Consider the following 12588-nt stretch of genomic DNA (forward strand, 5'->3'; position numbering starts at 1 on the left):
GGTCACCACCACTGACTTCTAAAATTTCAGTGATTCAATGAGACATTTTCCAAAATATCATGCTTTTTAAGATAATGAGCTTCTAAAGGCAGAGAAAATAAGGCCTATTGAAAGAAGATGAGGTTTAAAGTCAACACGATCTTTGTTTAAATCCCACAACTGCTTTTTGTATAATTTAAAAAAAAATATGTTCTCCTTCAGAGCATCAGTTTGCTCATCTTTAAAATTAGGAGGTTGGACCAGATGAGCTCTAAAATGCCAAGATCTCCAATATTCAGTGATATATGAATAAGTAGCTATTTTTTTTAAACTGAATGGTGCTTCCAATTCTATCAACAGAGAAGAAAAGGGAGTTTATAAGAACAAAACTCTCATCAAGGGAAACACCAGTCAGAGGGAGAGATACAAAGGACCTAAAGTCTTGTGTGGCTTACTTATTTACTGGACAGCAAGAATGAATTCACTGTTACCATGAGACAGACTACAATCTTTGGCTACTATTTATTCTATGAAAGCTTTAGTTTACTGAAAAAAGCATTGATATTTAGGCCAGAAGACCTGGGATCCAATCTCAGCTTTGATTCTAAGTAGCTGTGTGATCATGGGCCAATCACTTAACTGTTCTGTACCTAGGTCTCTTTATCTAGAAAAATGTAGATAATAATTCTTGACCAATATACCCTCTCTGGGTTTTATTTGGTTTCTTTTCTTTTTTTGAGACAGGGAAAAAAAACACATTATAAACTTTAAAATATTATAGACATTTGAATGATTGTTATCATTCTAAGAAATTTGATAAAATGTGAATGCCTCCAATGATCCACAGTCACCGCAAAGATGTAATGCCTCACTGGACCCTTTTTCAATATACTGGGGACAACTCTTACTCCTCTCCCAATAAACAAGTCAGGCTGCCCAGCATTTAAGATCTCAGGATTCCCCAGGTGAATTTAATTTGCCTAGCCCTTGCCTGTCAACTTTAAGCAATTTTCTGACATATTTCCTTAGTGTATTCTAAAGAGCGTAGGATATCATAGTATAAAATGTACATCACTTCTCTTGCCCATGTCAATAGAAGGGTGAAAGGAAAGGTATTGTGTGGAAGCAAGGAATATGGAAGGAGAGGTTTTCATAGTGGGTAAAGTGCTGGACTTGAAGTCAGGAAGTACTGGGTTCAAATCCCAATCAGAAAAGTCCAATGGCCCTCGGCAAATCTCTTAACCACTCCATCTTATTCCCCACACAAGGAAACTAAGGATTAGAGAAGTTAACTGAATTGTAGGGGCTCAGATCACTAGGAAGAGTCAAATCAAGGACATGAACACAGAGAGGTCTTCTGACTCCAAGTCTGGCAATGTTGCCAATACAGCAAGCTACCTGTATAAAATGAAAGGGTTGGATTTGATGGCCTCATGTTATGTAGACAGATTTCTCCTGCTAGATTGAGGAGCAGGATAAATTAAATCCTGTATCAGATTTCTTTTTAATCTGACCAGGGAGATCAAGAGCCTTGGCTGAGCAAGGCCTACCAAGCTTAGCACTAAGCTATAAAGAGGTAACAATCTATTCAAAGCTAAGAAACCTCATGATTGTTGGAAAAGCCCTAGAATTTTGAGTAAGGAAATTTGGCTTGTAGTTCTGGTTCTACCAAAATCTGATTTCATGACTTTGAACAAGTTATTATCACTTCTGGGACTCAATTTCCTCATCCATAAAATAGGAGGATGAGACAAAGTGATCTTCAGTATCTTATAAGTCTCGAGTTGGAAGGAATATTAGAAATCATCAATTTAAATACCCTCATGAGGATACCGAGGCTACTGAGGAGGTAAAGAGACCCAACTAAAGCATTGCAGAATCTTAGTTTTAGAAGGGAGCTACAAGTAAATTTATACCTGAATAAGAATCCCTCCTATATTATAATGAACAAGAAGTCATCCAGCCTTTACCTGAAGTCCTTTCTGATTTCAGTCTTTCCAAGTTGATGTTCTTTATAATGTTATTGTCACTGTGTAACTTCTTCTCCTAGTTCTGCTCACTTCACTCTGCATCAGTTCACAGAAATCTTCCCAGTTTTCCCTGAAACTGGTCATTGTGATATTTCACTGAGCACAATAATATTCTGCTACACTTATATAGCATAAGTTTTTAGACATTTCCCAATAAGTGGGTACTCCCTTAATTTTTAGTTTGAGGATACTACTACTGCTACATATACTATTTGTATATGTAGGTCCTTTCATTCTTTCTTTGATATGATAGCTTCTCAAATACTTGAAGATAGTCTTATTCCCTCCTCTTCCCCCACCTCAAACTATGAGGCATCTAGGTGGCAAAATGGATAGAGCACTGTGCCTGGATTCAGTTACACCTGAGTTAAATCCTCAAATATTTACTATCTGTGTGACTCTGGGCAAGTCACCTAACTCCTCTTTGCCTCTATTAACTCAACTGTAAAAAATGGAGGCAACAGCACCTACCTCACAGGGTGTTGTGAGAATCAAATGAGATGTTTGTGAAGTGATTAGTACAGTGCCTAGCATGTAGTAGGTGCTATATAAATGTTTGTTCTCTTCCTTTCCCCACCACCACCAAATCATCACTTCTTTAGCATACATATACCCAGAACCTTTGACCAATTCTCAAATGGCATGAACCCAAGTCTTTTTTACAATCCTGATTGGCCTCTGGAAAACTGTCCAATTTATCAATGACCTTCATAAAGTGTGCTATCCAGAACTGAATACAGTACTAAAGCTGTGGTTGACCAGGACAGAGACAATTACCTCCCAAATCCTGAACAATATCTCTTTCTTAATATAGCCCACAATTGCATTGCAGCCAGCTGATACAACTGATAGAGTTGTACTCAACCTGAAGTAAGGAAGACATGAGTTCAAATCCAACCTCAGATACTTACAGTTTGATTCTGGGCAAGTTACTTGACCTCTGTTTAACTCAGTTTCTTCATCTATGAAAGGCAAATAATAACAGAACTTCTCAGGTTGGTTGTGAGGATCAAGTCAAATAATATTTTTAAAGCAACCTGCAAACCTTAAAGTGCTGCATAAATGTTAGTTTTTATTATTATTAGCTCTCATGTGTATCACACCATTGACTTATGTTAATCTCACAGAACTCTAAAATCTCTAGAGCAGGGGTGGACAACCTGCGGCCTTGAGGCCACAATGTGGCCTTCCAGATCCTTAAGTGTGGCCTTTTGACTGAATCCAAATTTTATAGAACAAATTTATGGCCTCAAGGCCACAGGTTCCCCACTCCTGCTCTAGATCTTTTATAGATGAACTAGTATATTACATATTGGGTACATATTTGAAAATGGTAGAAACTATGACTCACATTTGGAGAAAACTAAGCGTGAGTCATACCTAAGCCTTATTCTAAATATTGGTAAGGGAATAAGCACCCCTGCACCCCCCAAAAAAACCTGTAAGGGTCAGGCCCCTGATTAGAAACCATTCTTAGGAAGTCCAGAGTCTTTACACCAAAATCTAGGCAAACTGCATTTAGAACATTCTCTAATCTACCAAATTAGTAACTCTATCACAAAAAAAGCAAATAAAGTTAGTCTTGCATGATTTGCTTCTGATGAAGTCATATTGATTGTGATCAGTTTTCTGTTCACCATCCTTTTAATAATGTATTGTAGAAGTAAGACAAAAACCAAAGCTAAGTTTACTGGCCTATAGTTAGCAGATAGCATTCTCTTCCTCCCTTTTATTTTTTTAAATCAAGACATCTGCTGTTCATCAGAGCTGTAATACCTCTCCACTTCTCCCTGATCTTTCAGCAATCCTTCAGAGTGACTCAGTAATCATATCAGTAGCTTAGGAGGTAGTCAATGTGGGTCAGATGACTTAAACTCATCAAAGGCAGTTTAGGGGATATTCACTGTTTCCTTAATTATTCTGCATGTTAATTTCCCATTTTTAATCATTGTAGTATCCTTTTCAGTCCAGAGATGAAAGAATCAAAATAAGAACTGAGCAGCTTTACCTTCCCTCCATCATCATCTATCATCGTTCTAAGTACCCTAAGTGGTGATTTTATTCCTCTTTCAACTTTCTCATTTGCCCTACTATAACATTTATTTTTAGAAAACAAAATTTTTTTTTTATGCAATGTTGACCTGTCTGTTCTGAATGGTAAGTTTCAGTGTGACCTTTGGCCCTATTTACTCACCAGTTGCCTTGGTGATGTCATCATCAACCCTTTTGGGAGACAAATCCAAGGGACCAATTTTGGGGAACAGAGCAGATGTGGCACAAACTTCACCTGTAGTGCACCTTAAAACATGACTTTAATTTCATTATGGTCAAACTTAGTGGCACGGAGGCAGCGGAAGTGGAGGCTTGGCCTGGAGGCTGTGGGGTGGCTGCTGGTGTCAGATCAACCAAAAGAAGGTGCACCTTCACCACCCATGAGCTGAGAACCAAAAGGCACCTACCATAACTTTGAAAAAAATTACTGTTTTTTGTTGTTGTTGTATTTTCTGTTATTTTTTACTTTTCCTACTAGATTCATTGCATTCTGACCATTAGCAACACTAACAATATTCTAACAGGACTGTATCATATTTTGTTTTCATTGTCTATTACCTATCTTTTCTTCCATTTTTTGTTTGCCTAATTTTTTTTAATCCAAATTGGTTGGTGAGTATTCTGTTGCATGTATCCAAATGAAACCTGTTATCCAACTCACCTTTTTCCTCTTCATCAGAGTTGTTTCTTTTTTCTGTCTTCAAAATTTAATTCTTGGAAACTTCCCACTTCTCCTGGGCTGACTTCCTCTGTAAGAATTTAATCCATCGAATCCAACCTACCTTTCGTCTGATCCTTTTGAAATCTGCTTTGCCCAAATCTAGGATTTATGTCAGACTGTAAGTGACTTCCTCTCCTTCCCTGTCACAGATTCTAAGATGTAATCATCATTCTCCTTTCCAGAAAGTTTCCATTATTTCCAAGCAAGCTTCCAGTTCATTCTTTTTGATGAAAATACATATTTCTTTTGTTAGTGTCTTGATGTTTTGAATGATATTAAGGAATACACATATGTGTGTATCCACATATACACGTACATATATACAGACATACACAAATAAACACACACATATTTGTGCATGTGTATACACATATGCATATAGGGATATATACCAATGTCTATGCATATACACACCTATATATATATGTGTGCACAAATACATATATGGTCAGGGTGTACACGTTGTCTCCATATACACATATACACACTGCATATATTAAACACATATTTACATATATGTGACTTTGCTTTTGTTAGAGAAGAAAAGTACTATCAAAGTTCTAGACAACTGACCCTTATTACAACTTTATCAAATTCTGCCTGGATTGTGATCTCTTTCTGAAATCCTCAATTACTTCTTCCTTCTGTTTAGCTGGTCTGTAAATATATTCCACCAAAAAAGATCCATTCTGGCTCCTCCATTATCTTTGCCCTAATAATCTCTACTATGCTTCCTCCGTTTAGTTCCAGGACTTTCTGAAAATGAATATATTGTGTTAATATACAATTTTCCCCTTGTCCCTCTTCAAGCTTTTATTTATCATTTTCCTTTAGAGTAAGCTATATCTTTTGAGAGTCATATTCTACTTGTGGTTCTTATCTCACTAATTGTCAGGAATAAATATGAGGTCAAACTTGATTCCTCCCATTAGAATCTCTTGTTCATCTTGCTTGTAAATCAAATTGTGTTAATTTAGAGACAGCAAAGACCACAGGTTTGTTATTTGTCTCCTATGAACTTGATGGTGTCTCTCTTCAAGTCTTTCTACAATGCATCTGTTGACTAAGGTGCCTACCTTGGGTTATATGTGTATAACCAATATTCTCCCTGCCCTCTGCCTTTTTAGTTCAGCCCTTTTGGTTCAATTTTCAAAACTCTGAGCAAATATGTTTCTCTTAGTTCTTGTTAGGAGCAAGTGGTAAAGAAAGGACTCTCGCCCACATTTTCTGATTACAAATCCATTACTCTTTGAAACTATTCTCATGCTACCATTCAATCTCCTTTAGTTCTAACAGCATGTGGTTCTAAATCATAGTTAGGTTAAGTAGAGACTCAAAGTAGTTAAATGTCTTACTGGCTATCCTATTATTGCTTCTAGATACTTGTATTTCTTTAAATTTTCCTTAAAATTTACTTTAAAAAGGTACATAAATATCTCTGTGCATATTCCTTTTAAAGTATAGAAGATTGTGCTATTCAATGTTTGTATTATTTTAATAATTCTATTTGTGTTAAAATAAAAGCATGTAAAAGGACTACAGGAAGCCTAGCTATATGCAATGTAAGACCGTAATCTAAGTACCACTAGAGACCTGTTGACAATGCATCATAATTTTATGACGTGCACCCACAAGGTGGAAAGAAATCCTTAGCAAAGAACACTTAAATCTATAAAGTAATGTCATATATTAGGTTACCTATATTGCTATTTTTTTAAAATCACGTAGCACAGAGTGGTGAAAGTTTCCTGGATTTAGAGCAGGAACAACTAACTGCCTCCAAATCCAGACTTTGCTTGCTATCAGCTGGGCCATTTGGGGTTGTTGCTTTATCTTCTGGTTCTCAGTCTCCACATCTGTAAAATGAGTGGTTTGGGCAATAAGTTCAGTAAGGTTCCTGATCCAGTCAAAATCTTTGCATGAATGAATGAAAAAAGAAAACATGTAGTGAGTATTTATTATATTATAGGCATCGTACTAATTGTTGAGGACAAAAACAATAAAAAAGTAACACAATAAAAACAAAATAATAAAAAGACGGTCCTTGTCCTTGGGGAACTTGTGTTGAATAGAGGAAGTCCACGTGTAGAAGGGAGAAGTGGCCAGGGAGAGGTATTTTGGTCAGAGAAGTCACAAGAATGGATAGTGATGGGACAGAAATATTTTGACATGTCCTTTGCAGGAATGGTAGTGTTGATTCCATTATTGTTTCCAGACGAAAAGGAGAAAATGGGACTAGAGGAAGGATAAAGAATGCAGGAGAATGGCTTAAAGATGACCAGAGCAGCAAGCAAGATTGGGTGGGGAGGTTACAAATGGTGAAGGCTCAATATCAGAAGCCTGGGACAACAGCTGAAGCACATGATTAAAGGTAGAGTCAGGAGCTCAGGAGCATGACAGGGAAGATATCCAGGGAACAGCAGTATTCCTGGATGAGATCACACTATAGGCTTGTTGTTTATTGTTGTTGTTGTTGCTTTTCCCTACCCTTCTTTTCCCCTATTTTCTTAAAAAAAAATCCTTCTTTCTACTTTCTCCATGAAATCTTTCCTGGTCCTCCCCTGCCCCCAACTTAGTGCCTTCCTCTCCAAGGTGTTATCTTTTATCAGGTTTGTCTGTTTATATAGGTGCAGCTAGATGGCACAGTAGATAGAGCCCTAGGCCTGGAGTCAGGAACACCTGAGTTAAAATACAGACTCAGACACTTATTAGTTGGGTAACTCTGGGCAAGCCACTTAACCCTGTTTGCCTCAGTTTCCTCAGCTATAAAATGAGCTGGAGAAGGAAATGCCAAACCACTCTAGTATCGTTGCCAAGAAAACTCCAAATGAGGTCATGAAGAGTCTGAAATGACTGAACAACTAAAATGTTTATATAAAATATGTATATTATACAAATACAGATATATACCTACTTGTGAGCATATTGTAGAATATAAATTCCTAGAGGGAAGGAACTGTTTTTTCGTCACCTTTTTATCCCCAGCACCAAGCACAGTTCCTAGCAAATAGAAGGTACTTAATAAATGATTGATTCATCTTTTCTTCCCTTTTTTTTTCTTTATTTCCCACTGGCTCTCTCTCTTATTTTCCCTGTCTTCTTCACTGTTTAATGGGATTTATCAATATGATGAGTCACTCTCTCCCCAACCTAATAAGATTATAGAACATGGGCCATTATCAGAAGGGTATAGGAGTGGGGGATGCCCAGTGAGCTTGACCCTTGGTGAGAGCAGGTATATAGTGCCTGAGAGCCATGTGAGAAAGACCTCTGTGTATATTGTTCTTCAGTAATTGGGGCTAACTCCTAATGATTAGGTGATTATAGTCCAGGAAGATGGACTCTTGGAGGAAATATTTTGGTCTATAACAGGGACGGGGAACCTGTGGCCTCGAAGCCACATGTGGCCCTCTAGGCCCTCAAGTGTGGCTCCTTAAAGGATTTGTTCTGGGAGGTTTGGATTCAGTCAAAGGGCTGCACTTGAGGACCTAGAGGGCCACATGTGGCTTTGAATCCGCAGGTTCCCCACCCCTGGTCTATAAGAGTGAGCTGTGCAACATCATTTCTTCCTTTCCCCTTTCCTGCAAGCTTTATATCCCTTAAACCTGAATGCAGCAAGAAAGAAGGTAATTTCTCCTCCCTGCTCCCCTAGAGCAGAAAATGAGGGCTCTCAAGAGGGCAAATTGTGGCCCCTGGTCAATGCTTGCTCAGATGAGCCTGAGATTGGATTTCTTAAACCTCAAATTCTGTTTCCTTTTTTGAACACAGGCTGGAAACTAGTGCTCCTGAGAAAGGCCATTTTCGGTCTTCTGGGTTATCTAGTCCTGAATCTGAGAACGTAGGAAGATAATTCCTGAGTTCCCTTCTGGCACTTGGAAAGACTGCCTCTCTGAAGAGAAGAGGACTTCCAACTAGAAGCTCTTATTGCTAAAGTACTAAAACTAAGCTTTGAGGAAATAGAAGATCTGGTCTTTGGCCACCCTCCAGGATACTGTAATGGGTTGTTCAGATAATGAAGGTTCAAGGTGAATAGGAAATATATATTCAGCAAACCAACAAAAAGTATTTATATTGAAAAAGGAATATAATGAGTATGAAGGGCCATTTGAGTACTTTATGTGCCACATTTGTTCATGAATGTTTTTGTGTTCTTTACATTTTATCCATCTTCTATGAGGGGTAAAATATAAAGGTTGCTATATCCAATTACCTTATTGGGTATTGAGTACCTTCCTTTGAAGGAAGAGACCCTGTTGCCCATATTTGGGGATATTTAGAGACAAGCCACACCTAAGCTTCATTTTAGAGATGTCCCAAAAGGTTTGCCATAAAGTGAGACAGAGTCAAAGGGAGATGCTGGCATTCTGGAGTTGGGGTTGAATCCTAGGATTAAACCTCATCTATCTGAGCCAAGAATGGGGGAGTAGAGGTGGAACTCTACCATAGGTGACAACAGGTTCATAGGATACAGCTGGAGGGGCTTCAGAAATTCTCTAGTGTTGCCTCAACATTTAATAGAGGATAAATTGAGATCCAGAGAGAGGTGACATGGTCAGGGTCACACAGGTAAGTCAGCAGCAGAACTGGTATTCAAACCCAGGTCCTCCGTCCCCCAAATCCAATTATGCTTTTGCTACTCCTTTCTATGTCCTCTTGTTCTTATTGCTATAAGGCTTCATCTCTCATGGTGCTCTTCTTTCTCCCTCTATTGCTCTGTTCATCCTTCTGGGGTTCAGATACCTGACTATGACCTAAGGTGCCTCCTCCCCCATTCTGTTGCACTTCCATTGAGTTCTGATTTCCTATCTATCTGACTAGAACCTCTACCCTGAGGAAAAATTCCAGCACAGCATCCTTTCCTGGATTTCTCTCCAACTCTTTGCAACCGTTTCTTACTGTCAGCTCACTAACTCATCTCTTCAGCTCTCATGTGCCCCTTACAAAAATATCTGCTGACCCTGACCTTTGAAAAGGGCAAGAGAGGTTTTTAGCACCAACTAACAGGAAGGAGATGAGAAGCCTGACAGTCCCCACGGCACCAAAGGATACTCTAATTTCAAATAGTAGAGCCTCCATATCTCTTTCCTGAATCACTCTACCTCTTAAACAGCTGAAGATAGTAAATCTGCAGTTGAGATACAAAAGGAAATAGACCTCAAAGTGTAAATTGTAGCCTCTAAAGGGAGGGAGAAAACTTGTAATCTTTCATCCTTACTGTCTAGGGCAGTAGTCTTGAAAAATTCTTTTTGAGGAAGTCCTCAACTTGAGTTTTTGCTACATGATCCCCTTTGTTCTTGGATGATTCCTTTAAGCTTCACAATTTAGCCTCATTGTACAGTTTAATAGTGTTTTTGAAGACATAGGTGTTTTAACTTTATTTTTATCCCAAGCCATTCAGTTTTTCCCCTCCAGCAATGGGGGACTTTTCAAGGAGCTTAATTCAGAGAACCAGTTTCCACCTTATATTCTTCAACTTGAAGTCAGAAGATAATGTTCTGAAAAGAGGCCTAGATTTGGAGGATTTTTTGGGTTTGTTTTTGTTTTTTTCAGAAAGACAAGAATTCAAATTCCAGCTCTGTCTTTCTTCAGGTACAAACTTGGACAAGAATTTCACTTTTCTGTGACTCTGTTTCCCACTCTACCAAATGAAAATGAGTGGGTTGGATGAGATAATAGGATTTAGACCTGGAAGGGATCCTTAAAGATCACCTAGTCTAATCTTTACATTTTTACAGAGGAGGAAACTGAGACCCAGAGAAATGAAACCTCTAGCTCAAGTTCACATAGGTACAAGTAGCAGAGCTGAGATGATCTCTTAAGTCCTGCTTAGCTCTCTGACATCTTGTATTTATAGGATTCTATGGCTGTCTTAATGCCTGAATTGTTTCAGCTTATTAAGTGGAAAAGAGATGCTGGGTAGAATATAAGAAGATGTGCTTTGTTGGACTCTTTCTTTCAAGATCACAGTGTCAGCTTTGACAAGATATTTAATTAACAACAATACAGTAAAAGATGGTTGACTTTTAGAAACTAGAAATACTCACACATGCAGCTCTTGTCTCCCTTCCTGAACTTTTTCTTCTGGGTGTGTGTGTATTTTTCATTAAATATTCCCTGGTCCTTGTGATACTGAAGTTATTCAGCATAATGCCCACTCATTAGAAATGCTTTACACTTATCACATCTTGAAGATGGACTTATCAGCTCTTTCTTTCAATCCTATGTCTCAGATTAATATGCACTGTGATATAATTTATTTGACAGGGTTGAATGGATCAGCCCCCAAGGAGATAACATTACTCAGACAGGGCTGTTGGAATGGGAATTAGAACAAGCATTTATTTCTTTTTCTAAGTCACAGGTGCAACATGAACTGGACTACTAATAAAAAGAGCTGTGTTCAAATCCTGGCCCTGCTGCTTACTGTGCATTTGATCTTCTCAGAGTACCGTGGAGTGGTTTCTTATTCAGGGAGTTAGGAGTTGAACTACAGGGTGTCCCAAATATCTTAGTACAGTTTTCCCTACACTAAGACTTTTGGGACACCATGTCTATGGCCTCCAAAGTCCCTTCAACCTTGAGATTCTGAGATTTCTGGAAATAACTAATCCTCTCCAGGACACAATTTTCCCATCTCTAAAAAGAGAAGCAACTGAATAATCACTAAGGTATTTTTCTGCTGTAAACTTTTATGACCCTATGACCCAATAGTTTCAGACCTTCTTGAACACATTCTTCTACCATGAGTAAACTCCCTACTTTACTTAAAACATCCCTTCCATAACTGTCTACTTTAACTTTAACTATATACTTTACTTTAAACATCCCTTCTATAACTGAATAGATGGTCTTTGAGAGTTGATTTGGCTAAAAATTTCATCAATCCAATGGGAAAAAAAGGTTTAAGTGCCCACTATATGGAAGTCACTGTGCTAGGCTTGGGGAAACAAAGACAGAGAGAAAATAGTCCCTGCCCTCAAGGAGCTTGTGTTCAGTTGGAGGGGAAGATAACATGTAAGCAAATACAATACACATGTAAAGTAATATGAAGTAATTTCAAAAGGAGAGTGTTAGTAATTAGGGGAGTGAGGAAAGATCTCTTGAACATACTATCATTAGAGCTGTGCTTTGAAGGAAGCTAGTGAATTCTGTGATGTAGAAGTAAGAAGGGAATGTATTCTAAATATGGGGGACCATTTCATGTAAAGGCACAGGTTTGAGAAATGGATCGTTAATGGGGAATATTGAGTAAGCCAGCTTGACTGGACTATAGAGTTAGTCAATCAATAAGCATTTATTGAGTACTTGCAATATGCTAGGCACCTGCTTAGCACTGGGGATACAAAGAAAGGCAAAAAAATAACATTCCTAGCCTCAAGAAGCTCACAATCTAACGGGGGAGGCAATACTCAAACAAATATTTACAAACAAGCTATATCTAAGATAAATTAGAAATAATTAACAAAAGAAAGGCACTGGAGTTAAGAGAGACTGGTAAAGGCTTCCTGTAGAATGTGGAATTTTAGCTGAGACTTGAAGAGATGGTGTGTCTTGTTCATGGAACAGCAAGAAGGTCAGTATCATTGAATCTAAGAGAACATGGAGGGGTATAAGGTATAAGAAGACTTGAAATGAGTGTGTGGGTGGGGGATGTTATGAAGGACTTTGAACACAGAGGGTTTTTTGTTTGATCCTCGTGGTTATAAGGATCCTCCAGAATTTATCATGTATGGGCTTGACATGGTGAGACAAATGCTTTAGAAAAATCACTTTGGCAGCTGAATGGAGATTGGACTAGAGTGGGGA

Source organism: Vombatus ursinus, unplaced genomic scaffold, assembly GCF_900497805.2.
Source record: "Vombatus ursinus unplaced genomic scaffold, bare-nosed wombat genome assembly UNPS02014778.1, whole genome shotgun sequence".
NCBI classification, from domain to species: domain Eukaryota; kingdom Metazoa; phylum Chordata; class Mammalia; order Diprotodontia; family Vombatidae; genus Vombatus; species Vombatus ursinus.